Consider the following 15,226-nt stretch of genomic DNA (forward strand, 5'->3'; position numbering starts at 1 on the left):
GGCCAGGACAGCTGTTGACCCTGTGGATCCATGGCCTTTCCCAGTGCACCACCTTTGCCTTCATTCTGAGGTCAAGAGTTCTCATGTTGGAGAAGAGCTGCTGTGGACATTTCCATGGTGGCTACAGCAAGGGTATCTCAGGTCAAATCTCCAAGGGTGAAGCTCTCTTTGCCCTTGGAGAGGGAGAATTGATGAATCCTGAGGCAGCCTCCTAGGAACCATTGGATTGCAGCCTACAAGAATTAATTTCTAGAAACTTGATACTGGAAGGGTCTGAAACATAGCAACTCTAGCAGTTCACACTAACAAGGTTCTTCAATGGCATCCCCAAAAATGGTTAAAAAAAAAAAGGCAATATATGGACAACACTGTCCAGGGCTGTCCCTGGCAAATAGAGATCATTGGAGTGAAGTTCTGGTGTACAAATGGGCTAATACTTGTGCATTTTCAACTCGTTCAAAATATGGCAGCCAGGTTGGTCACCAGTACATCTAGGGGTGAGCATATTACCCCAACATTAAAATCACCCCACTGGCTGCCAATTAGTTTCCGGGCAAAGTACAAAGTGTTGGTCATTACCTTTAAAGCCCTAAATGGTTTGGGTCCAGGTTACCTGCGGGATCACCTTCTCCCATACAGTCCACCCCGCACACTCAGGTCCTCTGGGGTGAATTTACTTCAGACAGCTAAAACTAGGCTGACATCAGTTTCCCAGAAGACCTTTTCTTCTGTCGCCCCCAGATTGTGGAATAGCCTGCCAGAAGAGATTCGTAAAATTAACGCTCTGTGTGATTTTAAGGCAGCTTTAAAGGCTAACCTTTTCCAGCAGGCCTATCCAGATCAATGTAAAATCAAGAATTTTTAAGATGTATTGATTCTGTACTAATGTTGTTCCCCACCTCGATCCAAAGGGAGAGGCGGGTAAGAAATAAATAAATATATTATTATTATTATTATTATTATTATTATTATTATTATTGTATTATTATTTCCACACACATTTTCTTTCTCTCTCTCCCTCTCCTTCCTTCACTCTTTTCCTCAAAAGGAATCTTTTTTCCACCCTTCTCTGAATGCCATGTAATTTGTCACTCCCACACACATGGTCTGTTTGGCAACGGCATTGCCAAGGTTTCACACGTGGCACCCGGCTGCTGAGGCTGCCAGAAGGAGAACTGAAAATTTCTTTCTAATAAAAAAGCAATGAAATTAAATGGAAAGAAGAGAGAGAACTCTCCAGATATCTGCTCTATAAGTCTATTCAGTATGCACTATGTTTGGAAAAGGCTCTTTTATTTGTATTCTCTTTCTACCTCTCCTGCTTGTCATTGCACAAGCTGAGAGGCTTAGGAAATTGCCTTAGCTACAGTTTGCTTGATGCAGCTACAATGCTTCAGTATGATTAACATAAACTATGGTTTGCAAACTCTGATTCAAACCATAATTTCACATCCTAGTTTGCAATAAATCCTTACCCATGGGTTAGATATTCAAACACAACACTTAACCATGGTTAAGGGAAATAAGCCATGGTTAAGCATTCTGTCTGCATCAGGCCTTCATTTGTCCTGCATTAGCTGATGGTTGACAAAAACCTCAAAAACATGTTGATGCCATGCTAGGTATTAGCAGACATTTACAAAAGGCTGGAATTTTGAAAGTGACTACTCTATGGTGAATGGGACAACATGTATATGCCCGTTTTCTGTTAGCTGAGGTCCTGTGAAGCTGAGATGTCTAAAGAACTAGGAACATGTGAATGAGCTAGGAACATGTGAAATAGTACAAAAAGCATCTGAGCATGTGCAGTTCAAGTTGTTTCCTTACTACGGAGTAGCCACTGCCAATCTGTTTATACACACTAAAGGATGCAATGCTTTGAGTTCAGAGGGCCGTGTCTTCTAAAAGCACTATGCCTGGCACTATACCCTTTGTTTATTAAATACTGGATGTTTCAGTTTGCAGACATGTTTTATTTTTGACTTTTTTGGAAGGTAATAGGTCTACTAAGCTAGCAATTTAGGAGAGTGCAAATCCCAACCTTAATTTCTGGTAACATCTTGGTTTCATTTCTGAGACTTTAGAAAACAGTGCAGTTATCACCATTATTTTCTAAAACAATAAGGACTAGGGACTTTAAAAGGGAAAGCTGTGAGACTCAGAACAACGAGAGAGCGCTCAAAATTCTGCACAGCAAGCCAGGTACACAATCCCAGTCAGACAAATTTCGTAGAACTGGGATAAATGATAGAATTGTACATAGTTCAAGACTCATTACATAGATCTGTGAGACCTGAATTCAACCTATAGATTCTACACACTTACCTGGGTGTACGTACCTTTAAACTTAATAGGACTTCTAAAGTCATACCTAGGATTGTACAGTAATTGTCTGGCCTTGGTCAAGTTGGTCAGTTGCTGTGCTTCTTATTAAATGGGGGGAAATATGGCTCCAAATGCGTTGCAGGCATGTTGTGGGGGTGATTTTTTAAAAAAAATTGCATATGGTTTAAATGCCAGGGTAATTGGCATTTATTATTAATAATAATAATAATTTAATTTCTATACTGCCCCATAGCCAAAGTTCTCTGGGCAGTTTACAACAATTAAAAAAATACAATGTAATAAAAATAGTCTAAAAATTTTATCATAAAAATTGAACAATGTAAACAGCTAAAATCATTAAATTAATGTTTTTCCTAAAAGATAATAGTTTAAACATTGGAATGAAAATAATTGCAGCTCAAAATGAGCGGTTTTATTCAGGTGAGGGACAGTTGTATGATAAACCTGACCTTGCCTGCCTTATGCTTAAACCTCTATGTTTTAAGAGCCATTGAGATTTGATTCCTCTCCTCTGCCCCCTGCCACACACACAGACCAATAGTCACAAGTAAGTGACTATCTCTTCTCTTGGGTACAAGGCAGAGAGGCAGGTTCTTTACAAATTTGGTTCCCAATACACTGCAGCCGTACTGGGAGCCCTTCCCATCCTCCCTTGTACCACCTGCCTGCCAAGCTGTCACTTGGGTCCCAACTGCTTGCAATGTACAAGTACAAGATTTTTTGGCAAGACTTAGTCCCTTCCGCACCGCCACAATCAGTTTCAAAAGTGAGTAGGAAGCTTGAGTCTAGATTGGAAGCTTGAGCCCAATTTGAACCTGAAATGTAGAATATCTCCTGAATCTGTTTGCCCAGATTCATTTCCATGTCTTGACAGCTAAGGGTGTTAATGTTTTATAAACATGCACATGCAAAAACCTCCAGAGAATACTGAACGGGTGGATCAAACCCAAGGCCTTATTTTACTTGGCCAAATAAATGTGCAACCTTGTGGGAAAGAGACTGTGCATCATGAATGGATAGCAAAAGCAGAGGTGAATTTAATGCACTAAAAACAGATAATGTGGAGAGACTCTGAAGGCACTGCCCTCTTTGTATGGCCCTACCTGTAGATGTCAGGAGTTTTAGTCCAGGGTCTCTGTCAAAAGGACCCAACGGTCCTACTGTACTACCAAGATAGTTCACTTGAGGTGGGAGCTGCTTTTTTCTTTTTGCTACACTGCTGGACCGCCAGGTTTAACATGGTCTTACCAAGCTGCTGACGTTGGCTCAGTCTGCACAAGAAGTTTGAGCAAGGAGCTGCTTATGGATCCCACCTAATCCAGCTGTTAAACAGACCTGTCCAGACAAGCGGGAAACATTTGTTGTAAATGAGACACTTTGGAAAGATAACAGTGAAAGATAACACTTTGGAAAGATAACAGTGAACAGATGTTTAAAACTTCAGCGCTCGTCTTTGTGTCGCAAAATGGAAAGAAGTGCTAGGACACTTTATTCATTCATTTATTTATTTATTTGTTACCTTTATATACCACCCACAGCCGAAGCTCTCTGGGTGGTTCACAAAAGTTAAAACAGTAAACATTAAAAAGTATACAAAATTTAAAAACCATCAGAAACATAAAAACAACAGTATAAAAACAAGAATATCCATTTAAAAAACAGTTCTGGGGTCCGTTAAAAAACAAACTTAGCATTGTTAAATGCTGTTAAATGCCTGGGAGAAGAGAAAAGTCTTGACCTGGCGCCTGAAAGATAACAACGTTGGCGCCAGGCGAGCCTCATCGGGGAGATCATTCCACAGTCGGGGGGCAACCACTGAGAAGGCCCTCTCCCTTGTTGCCATCCTCCGAGCTTCCCTCGGAGTAGGCACTCGGAGGAGGACCTTAGATGTTGAGCGCAGTGTAGGGGTAGGTTCATGTCGGGAGAGGCGTTCCATCAGGTATTGTGGTCCCAAGCCATGTAGGGCTTTATAGGTTAAAACCATCACCTTGAATTGGGCTTAGAAACGTATAGGCAGCTAATGCAAGTGGGCCAGAATCGGTGTTATTTGTGGTCCTTTCAAAACTGCACATATGTACACATACATATTAGCCTAACAATGGTGCTGGAGTGGATTGCTGCTTTCCAGCTTCAGATCTACCTGGGCAACGTTTGGGTTTCTGGGTCCATGCCAGTCTACTTTCTAGATCGGTTGTAGGCCTGGTTGATGATGTACACCCCAAAACTCACAGTGGACATTGTACTCTGTTGATCCTATTAGATCCTCCAGTAGCATGTGATAATGCAGACCACAAGATCTTGGTCACCTTCTTGGGATATTCCACACGTATGAGGCTGCTTGATGGAACTACATGAAATACGAAGCAAATTGTCTTCAGTATAAATTCATTTTTCTTTGTCATCTGCATATGCTAGTCTTGTGCATTTGGTTTTTGAAGTTCAATCATAGCAAGGGTCTGGATGGGGCCAAATTATCTGAAGCTAAATTCAACATATTGCAATGATGTTAATCACTCGACTCAGACTTGCCCAGCCAGGCTTCCCAGCGCTGCCCCATCTGGCTTTCAAAAGGCCCAGGGAATTTGGCTGCGGAGGCACAATGAGAACAAAAGGTGGATTGTCGTGAGCAGAGCTCAGCAAGATGCTGGATCCCCCAGGCTCCACTCCAGGGTGCTTGCTGCTGCTGCTGCTTGACCATGTGGTTTCATCTCTTCTTGTGCCAAGCCATCTGGCCAAGAGATGATGGGGTGATGCCTATGGGATGGCCTCTAATCATTTCTTCGAACTCATGTAGTGCTAATAGAGAGGCAGATCTAGGGCTAAAGTTAGATGGGGCTTAATCTGAGTCAGGGCTCAACCTCAAGTTTTTTCCCCAATGCCCAGGCCGAGTCCTAAAGTGCACGAAGTCATATAATTTAATCAAGTAGCTATGAATCTAGAAACTTCTGATTCAAAACCCATTTCAGCCACGAACCCAAGCCACTTTTTCTCAGGCTCAGTCCCCTCACCACTGCCCCCTGCCATCTCTAGTACAGGCATACTCCATCGTGTCATTATAAGGGTTACCCATGGTCTCTTGTAGGGTTATGCGAGGGTTGTTTAGCCCTCAAACTAAACCTCACACAGCAGATATGCACGACGTGACATGTTCATAATGGCGGTCAGCACACACTGCAGCTCCTCGAGGGTTAATTAACCCATGATGGGATTCTGTATTGTCTGAACAAGGTCAATATGTGGAAGCCCTGCAATCACTCATATCTTACAACATAAATGCTATTATTATGAAGTATATGGTCCTGCAGAAACAGTGGTTAAGAGATTTTAAATGTATTTTTCTCCAGATTTGTGCCGGGCTGATGACTGAAAATAGGATTCTGGCTCCTAAGCATTTGAGGCTGGGCCTGGGCGAGAACCCAGAGTGGATCCTAGGCAGAGCCCAGTAGTGGTTTTGGGATAGAAGCAGGGATAGAGCCCAGGGCACAAGCTGTATGTTGGCCTGAGGTATAGCTGGGCGACTGGCACAAAGGCAATGTGCAAGTGTACGCACACGGCTTCATTCTGGCTATGTGGCGCTCTGCTTCCCCTGCAACCATGCCCCAGCCCCAGGTTTAGCATTATGAGAGGACTGGGGGATTAGGAACCTGGCAGTGGAGGCTGGTGGCTCTGATGTCAGTGGGGTGGTGAATCCGTACCGGATTTCAGTCAAAACCAGTCAGAACTCTAAAGGAATTATCCAAAGTGCAAAGCTCCTTTAGAGTTCTAACTGGTTCAGAATGAAACCTGGAACAAATTCACCGTCCTGCTGACATCGGAGCCACGAACCTCCATCGAGTTCCAATCTGAGGGTACGTCTGGATGACAATATTGGTAGGAGGTGGTTGTACCTCCAGTGCAAGTCATCTCTTGCCATTTCTTGGCTCTCCCAGTACATCTGGAGCTGTCCTTGCTGCGGAGCAGTTTATCGGGATTAAACCCTGGCAGCTGCTTTTGATTCATAGCAAGAGCACCTCTGTGCAGGTGCAGAGATGAATGTATAGCCTCTCTCAGAAAACTTGGAGGGACTGCTAAAGGGGGGGGGGGCATATGTGTTGCATAGCAACTGCCTGAACCTCCATAGAAAGGCCACCCTGCTAGCTTGAGAATCCAAAGAACAATGCAGGCCTTGCTACGTGGAGAATCTGGAAGGGGAATCCAGTCCAGGGTGGGGGAGGCAGCAACTTTGCGCTTTCAGAATGTCTTTCACACAGTCTTTGCTCCTCCTGTGTCTTCTCTCCCCCATTTTCAATCACTGTGTGTCGTGACAGGGGTGGCAAAAGCAGCATCTTGCTTTCTCCCTGCAGCCATTCCCATTCCAAATTTTACCCAGAGAACAGGTTGCCAGGCAACTAGCTTTAACATGGCAACACGCATAAAAGGCGCCAGGAGTTGATGTCGGGCCCCATCCTCTGTCTCTGACATGTTAATGCACATTCTGTTCCCACATCAGAGGACTCCTCACCACTTTTCCATTTCAGTTTTTAGAAATGGCGCTCAAGTGAACATCTCTAAGGAAAAAGCTGGAGCAAAGAACAATGTTCTGTCTACCTTCTGATGGCTTCTGTCTAAGAGCATTCAATCGGGAGTTTTAGCATGTTTGCACCCTTGCATCAAACCTGTGGGGGAAACAATTGTGTCCCCCCCCCATTTTACAAACAAGTAGCTGAGGCTGAGTGACTACAAGCTGATTCTTAAACTCACCCAGTTGAGGATTGTGATTCCATTGGGAGGGTGTACAGATGCACTCCACATGTGGACCTAGGCTTGATTCAAGCTATTTCTCACCCCCAACTCCAATGCACACACGCACCTTTAATAAAAAAAAGGTTAAGGATTGGATGAATTGGGTCTCTACGTAGGCAGGCTTCTGTGTGAAATGTCCAGTACAAACAATGCCCATTGTTACCCCATGCAATAATTTACAGTTATATTTGGAAACCAAGCATCTTCCTTCAAAATAATAATAATAAAATGTTGCAAAGGAATTGCATTTTCTGAGAATTCAGAGAGCAGTAATTTGGGGGAATGCAGTTCTCTATGATAGCAGTCGCTCTAGTGACTGCTGGAGGAATGTAGCTGTTTGAATGTCAAAAGCTCAAATGACATTTGCCTGCACATAAATGATGATGCAAAATTCCCTCCCTCCCACGATAGTATAACTATTTTTTTTTACAGTGAGGTGTTCTCCACCCACCCAACACACCAATATAGTTAAACAGAAAACTACAAATTTTATTTTATTTTATTTATTTATTATTGCATTTATATCCCGCCTTTTTTCTTCCAAGGAACCCCAGGTGGCAAACATAATCGTCTTCCTCTCCATTTTATCCTACCCTGTGAGGGAGGTTGGGCTGAGAGTCTGTGACTGGCCCAAAGTCACCCAGTGGGTTTCCATGGCCAAGTGGGGCTAGAACCCGGATCTCCTGACTCCCAGTCCAACACTCTAGCCACTACACCACACTGGTACAGTGTGTACAGTAGTACATCAAAATAATTCAGAAAATGCTTTATATTAAATAAAATGCTGTGTTACTATTACCTATACGTTGCAATCCGTTATACAGTGATTTTCAAACGTGTTCCTAGAAACCTTCTGATACCACATTCTGCAGAAGAAGAAGAAGAATGTTTGAAAGACAGGTTGTTTGCCATTACCAGCTTTTCCCCCACAATGCCACACTAGGAGTGTGTTGGGCTCATTCTTAGTATGCCATCCTGAGACTGGATCGAGATTTAGTCATATTTAAAACATGGATAACTTAAATTCCATTGATTTGAATGGGTCTACTGTAATAAATCTGGATCCAACCAAGTGACTGGAGAATCAGAGACAGACAATTTTATTGAAATTTGGTATCCATTTATTGAATATACAAACAAAAATAGACCTTGACTGACATCTCCAGCCACACATGTAACTCTATGGAGAGACGTCTTAGGACGAGTAAGGCAATTAAAGACAGACCAAAACAAAATCACTTGAAAGGACTAATTTAAGAATCCATCTCTAAACTTAATACATGTATTAAGTATTTTTTCTATTGACTGTAATGTTCATTATGTTTGCTTGTAATATTAGTTTTATTAATAAAAATATGAGTATTTGGTATTTAAATTCCTGCTCAGTGGACAAAGCCAAATCTGGATTCTAAGTAGTGCTTTTCTACATGAGGCTGTTAATCTACAGAATTGAGATCCGAGCACTACATGATACTGCCATGATACTGCCATCTCTGCTGCCCTCTCTCTTGGAGGACTCTCTTTCTCTCACACTAGTCGCCCAGAGGGTCGGGGTGGTGGTGTGGGTCTTTTATTATCTAGTTTGTGCCAGTTCCAGCCTCTTTCCATTCCACCTTCACATTGCTTCTCCTCCTTTGAGGTACATGTGGTGAGGCTCTTCGCTCCACTGCGACTGCTGATTGCAGTTCTGTACCGCCCCCCAGGCTCGTCCTCAAAATTTATCTCTGATTTTGATTCGTGGCTGTCCTTTTTCCTCTCTGATAACTGTCCTACTCTTATTTTGGGTGATTTCAATATTCATGTGGATGACCCTCAAGATGCTGCAGCTCTATGATTTCGCTCATTATCTTCCTCTTATGATCTTAAGCTTTGGTCTGATGCACCCACACACTCCCTTGGACACTGTCTGGATCTTGTTCTCACTCGGAATTGCTCTGTGTTGGACTTTTCTACTGCTCACTTTCCGTTGTCAGATCATCACCTAGTTTCTTTCAATATTACTCATAATCCTCCTCCTTTACGTCCCGCTTCTCGCTCTTGTCGCAACTTGCAATCTATCAATTATGAGGCTTTTTCCCAGTCTCTAGCCTCCTCCCTTCCTTCTGTCTTTTCGGCTGTCTCCTTGGACTCAGCTGTCTCCTCCTTTAATTCCTCCTTATCTTCAACTCTTGATAACCTTGCTCCATCTACAACTCGGATAGTTCGCCCTTCTCAACCCCAACCGTGGCTCACCTCTTTCCTCCGCTACCTTCGCTCTTGTTCCCGGGCAGCTGAACGCCTTTGGCGTAAGACCAGGGACAGGGCAGACTTTGTCCATTACAAATTTGTACTCTCCTCTTTCTCTTCTGCCATCTCACTGGCCAAACAGCAGTACTACTCAACGCTGATCCAGTCAAATGCTAGGCATCCTCAGCGTCTCTTTACGTCCTTCAACTCTCTTCTGAAGCCTAATCCGCCATCTCTCCCCGCCTCTCTGTCTGCTAATAACTTTGCCTCTTTTTTCAATGCTAAAATCCAAACTATCCGCTCTGATCTAGCCAGCTCTGCTTCTCTTCCAGTTCCTGTTCCTCATCTGTCAGCTCCTCCTGCAAATTTCTCTGCATTTCCTTCGGTCTCAGCGGATGAACTGTCTACAATACTGCGCTCTTCGAAGCCTTCCACTTGTTCTCGTGATCCGATTCCTTCTCGTGTCTTTATTAATCTTATTCCTGCTATCCTCCCTTCCTTGCTTCATATTATTAATCTTTCTCTGTCCTCTGGTTCATTTCCTTCTGCTTTTAAACATGCTACAGTCTCTCCCATTCTCAAGAAACCTACTCTTGATAGGCTATCTCTGTCTAACTACCGACCTGTCTCTTTGTTGCCGTTTGTTTCAAAGATCCTGGAGCGGGCGGTCTACTCTCGCTGTCTTGACTTTCTTTCTAGTAACTCTGCTTTGGATCCACTTCAATCTGGATTCCGTCCTCTGCATTCCACCGAAACAGCCCTTACTAAGATCACCAATGATCTCCTTACTGCCAAGTCTAAAGGCCATTATTCCGTTCTTATTCTCCTTGATCTAACTGCAGCCTTTGACACGGTTGATCATGATCTTCTCTTAGATTCCCTTCATGACCTTGGATTTTGTGGCTCTGTCTATAACTGGTTTGCCTCCTATCTAGCGGGTCGCTCTTTCAGCGTGTTGGCTAATGGCAGCTCGTCTTCCTCCTTTCCCCTTTCAGTAGGGGTTCCGCAAGGCTCGGTGCTTGGCTCGTTGTTGTTTTCCTTATACATGTTGCCCTTGGGCAAGCTTATTCAATCTCATGGCCTCCAATATCATCTGTACGCCGATGATACACAACTATATCTGTCATCTCCGGAACTTTCTCCTGATATTCACGATCGTATCTCGGCATGTCTTTCAGATATCTCAGCTTGGCTGCTTCATCGTCGTTTGAAACTCAATATGGCAAAAACTGAATTGCTCGTTTTTCCTCCTAAACCTTCTCCTCATCTCTCATTCTCTCTTACTGTCAATGATGTTACGCTTACTCCGGTCAAGGAAGCTCGTAGCCTTGGCTTTATATTTGACTCCTCGCTCTCCTTTATTCCTCATATTGAGGTAGTAGCTAAATCTTGTCGATTTTTCCTGTATAATATTGCCAGGATTCGATCATTTTTGTCTGTCTCTTCCGCCAAGACGCTTGTTCATGCGCTGGTTATTTCACGGTTGGACTACTGCAACCTTCTTCTCTCTGGCCTTCCTTCTTCTCACATCAGTCCGTTGGTTTCTGTTCACCACTCTGCCGCAAAGATCATCTTCTTGGCTCGCCGCTCTGACCATGTTACTCCGCTTCTGAAATCTCTTCATTGGCTTCCAATTCACTTCAGAATCCAATATAAACTTCTCCTGTTAACCTTCAAAGCTTTTCACGGTCTAGCTCCTTCTTATCTCTCCTCTCTCATCTCACACTATTGCCCCGCTCGTGCTCTTCGCTCCTCTGATGCCATGTTTCTCGCCTGCCCAAGGGCCTCTACTTCCCTTGCTCGGCTCCGTCCATTTTCTTCTGCTGCCCCTTACGCCTGGAACGCTCTTCCAGAACATTTGAGAACTACAAGTTCAATCGCAGCTTTTAAAGCTCAACTAAAAACTTTTCTTTTTCCTAAAGCTTTTAAAACTTGATGTTGTGCAGACTTTATACTGTTAGTTTTACCCTACCCGGCGCCTGCTTACCCTACCCTGTGCCTGTTGGCATTCTCTTCCCCTCCTTATTGTTTTACTATGACTTTATTAGATTGTAAGCCTATGCGGCAGAGTCTTGCTATTTACTGTTTTACTCTGTACAGCACCATGTACATTGATGGTGCTATATAAATAAATAAATAAATAATAATAATAATACATGAAGAGTGTTTCCTTTTCTACTACATAACCTCTAGGTAGTAGAATAGCACAAATACACAAGTGAAAAAAGGTATTTCTTTTGCTTTTACAATTAAATGCCCCATTTACCCTGCTCTAAATAAACTTGCTGAAATGCTCATTAGACATAGAAACAAAACGGGAGAGTCACAACGTTGTCTAAAGAATGTGTAAACAACTGTGAGTAGGGAACAACAGCACATGATAAACACCTCGTGTAGAATAGCCCCAAATGTTGTTTCCTGCTACGAGTAAGTGATCTTCCTTCTTTGGCCTCCCCCCGCCCTGCCATTGTTTCCTTCCCTCATTCAGCAGGAATGCATTTAGTTCATCTGTCTTCCTGTATTTGTTTGGGGTTTTTGAAGATTAAATATATCCAGCTCTTAGAAAATAGAAAAGTTTGTAACACCTGCAATTTTACTGAAATTCGTTAAGTAGAACACAAACCTCCTCGCACAACATCAGATACCATACTCCACCTTTCTTTTGGAAAATTCAAACTTAAAATTGGAATCCTAGAAATATTTACCAGGGAATATGCCCCATTGAATTTAGTGGGGCTTCCAGGTAAACATGTATAGAAATGTACTGTCTTTGGAATATTCTGTAGTGTGAAATTCAATGAAAAACTACTAAAGAACAAATTGGGAAGACCTATTTCCCCCACTCCTCAAAATGAAAAAAATCAGGATTTTGGAATATGTTTCCTCATTACTTATCATAAATGAAATTTTAAAACTCCCATGTTTCATCTGGCCGGTTCACTGGCTGGCTCGAAGTTATTTGGGATTTTTAGAAATGATATATATGGGACCAAATTAGATGTCACAATGTTCACGGGGTTTTTGTTTTGTTTTGTTTTTTTAATGTACTTAAATTGGCCACTTTTCATTTTGAAGAAAGATCTGGAATGTACTTCCAGTCCACATCAGGGCTCTTCATCATTTTTCTGCCCAGAATCACCACTAAGCTGGTATTTGGCACCCCCACCCCACAAGTGCTGGTGTGTATTGATTGGAAGCAGTTATTTAGCAGCAACAATTTATTGCATTGTTCACTTCACCATGATAAGTGGTAGAAAGGTGTGAGAGGGGTCAGTCTTTTACATAGCCAGCTTTCTTGTGAAAGGAGAATAATTACGTTTTGCCCCCTCCGCCCCCCCCATATTATCCATTTATTTACATATGTTCAGATTGAACATGAGAGAGGAGGTAGACATTTGGACAGGCTAAAGCAGCGTCGGTGCCAGCCTGAATCAATACTTTATGCTGGGAGATCCCAGGATAGCTGTAACCCACGCCGGAGGCTACATCCCCACTGTCAAACCTGTTTCTCTCAGCAATGCAGGTGGGGTGGGAAAGGTAATTAGTAGCCACCAGCCCTCAAAAGCTATTGACTAAACATCTTCAGGACACTGGTATCCATTGAGAAAGCAGTTCTAGCTCTTAACAAAAGCCTAGAGAAAAACATATTCTAAAATGGTGCTTAAAACAATCAGTTTTCATACACAGCAAGCATGCAAAAAACTAAAGAGAACAAAACCAAAATGTTACAGAGAAGCAAGAGAGTATTTACAAGCCTCCTCTCTTGCTTTGTCCCTAATTTGTTGGGTTCTGGAGCTGCAGATTGAAGCTCAGCTGTTCAAGGGAAGGTCACCTGCTGTCAGACGCCCATGAGGCAGATCTGTGACAAAAGCGTGAGGGGTGTGTGTCTGCCTGCCAGATTTTAACTCTGAACTTCCCAAGGCTGAGGAAGAAGGCAGGATTGTTCTTTGCTCAAAATTTAATTGCTAAGACTAGAAGAAGGCAACAACAAAAAGTGATTTTTTAAAAATTTTCTAGCCTTTTTGATCCTGAAAACATTGGACATCTGGTGTTGAAGAGATGGGCAATAGCTGCTTCAGAAGTGGAAAGAGGTCTTCTGAGGTAACAGAGTGGTGTAGTGCAGGAATGTCCAACTCTCTCTTGAGCCTTGGGCGGACAGACCCTTTACTTTGAGGGCAGACCTTCCGCCAGTCAGGACACCACAGCTGCCCTGTGAACTTGTGTTTGCCCTCAGACTGCAGGTACCTCATGCTAAGTATTCAAGAAGGACGCAGACAAGCTGGAGCGTGTTCAGAAGAGGGCAACGAGGATGATCAGAGGTCTAGAAACAAAGCCCTATGAAGAGAGACTGAAAGAACTGGGCATGTTTAGCCTGGAGAAGAGAAGATTGAGGGGAGACATGAGAGCACTCTTCAAATACTTAAAAGGTTGTCACACAGAGGAGGGCCAGGATCTCTTCTCGATTCTCCCAGAGTGCAGGACACGGAATAACGGGCTCAAGTTAAAGGAAGCCAGATTCCGGCTGGACATCAGGAAAAACTTCCTGACTGTTAGAGCAGTGCGACAGTGGAATCAGCTACCTAGGGAGGTTGTGGGCTCTCCCACACTAGAGGCCTTCAAGAGGCAGCTGGACAACCATCTGTCAGGGATGCTTTAGGGTGGATTCCTGCAGTGAGCAGGGGGTTGGACTCGATGGCCTTGTAGGCCCCTTCCAACTCTGCTATTCTATGATTCTATGATTCTAAGTAACAAGATGTCCCAGAGAGGCCACTGTTAGAGGCTGTTAAATACTGTATTAGATACATTTGCCCAATGTAGAGTCCTGAGTTCAAATCTCTACCCAGCTGAGTTATAGCATTGGGAAGATTAGCCACACACACTAACAGCTGAACTCCACTCTTCTCCTAGAGAATCCAGGGCATTTCCCTGTGGACTTGCTTGCCTGTCGTTTGTGTGTGTGTCGCACCATTTCTCTCTATTCCCCTGAATGCTTTTGCTGGCAGCTTTTTCCATCTGCATGGATGCTCTTACCTGCTCAGCCATGCAGAGAGACATTTTATGAGCTATAGACAGCTTTAAAGCAACCCATGCAAACCCTCTTCTCCACACTCACCTGAGAAATCCCTCCTTCTTAACTGCTGCAGCTTCTTGATAAGAAACAATCAACCCTGACATTCCACACAAGCACCTGTTGTGTTAACAGAACCCAAGAAAAGCAATGCTCAGAGTTTTATTCTCATGCTGTACATTGGCTCCAACTCAGGATCTATTCTCAGTGTCAAAGCCCCATTCTGGAACAGGTGATGAACTACTAGAATATCTTTGAGGATGTGAAGAGTGCTTTTTCCTTACTAGTCACACCAGCCAGCCCCCAACTCATCTGGGATTTGATGACAGTCCAGGCCACTACTGTACCAACTCCCCCACACCACCCAAGCAAAGCCTATTACCAGAAAATCCAGTTTTGGAGAACAGTTAAATTAAGCAAATGAAACAAATTGGCATGCATTTACTGTGATCAAAAATTTGAAATTAGTTTCAACGACGCACACACATGAAAGTGCCCAGTGCTCAACTCATTACGAAAACACAGGGGGAAACGATAGATGAAACCAGATTTAAAAAGTAGGTGTGATGAAGTCCTTATTCTATTTTATTTTTGCATGGGATAGGTCTGACAGAGGGGAATGAATGGAGAGAGTAATTCTGGAAACATTTTCAATTTCTGCCCTAAGCACCCTGAGGACTAGAAACCTGGTTTATATTTATCTCTCTCTCGATGTCTCAGGATGTCACATTTGCTATTTTTTTATAAGGTGTTGCTGTTTTTATTGTGTTTTTGTGTTTGTTGTATTTTTAATGTTTTTAATAC

This window comes from Elgaria multicarinata, chromosome 11 (genome assembly GCF_023053635.1).
Source record: "Elgaria multicarinata webbii isolate HBS135686 ecotype San Diego chromosome 11, rElgMul1.1.pri, whole genome shotgun sequence".
Classification (NCBI taxonomy): domain Eukaryota; kingdom Metazoa; phylum Chordata; class Lepidosauria; order Squamata; family Anguidae; genus Elgaria; species Elgaria multicarinata.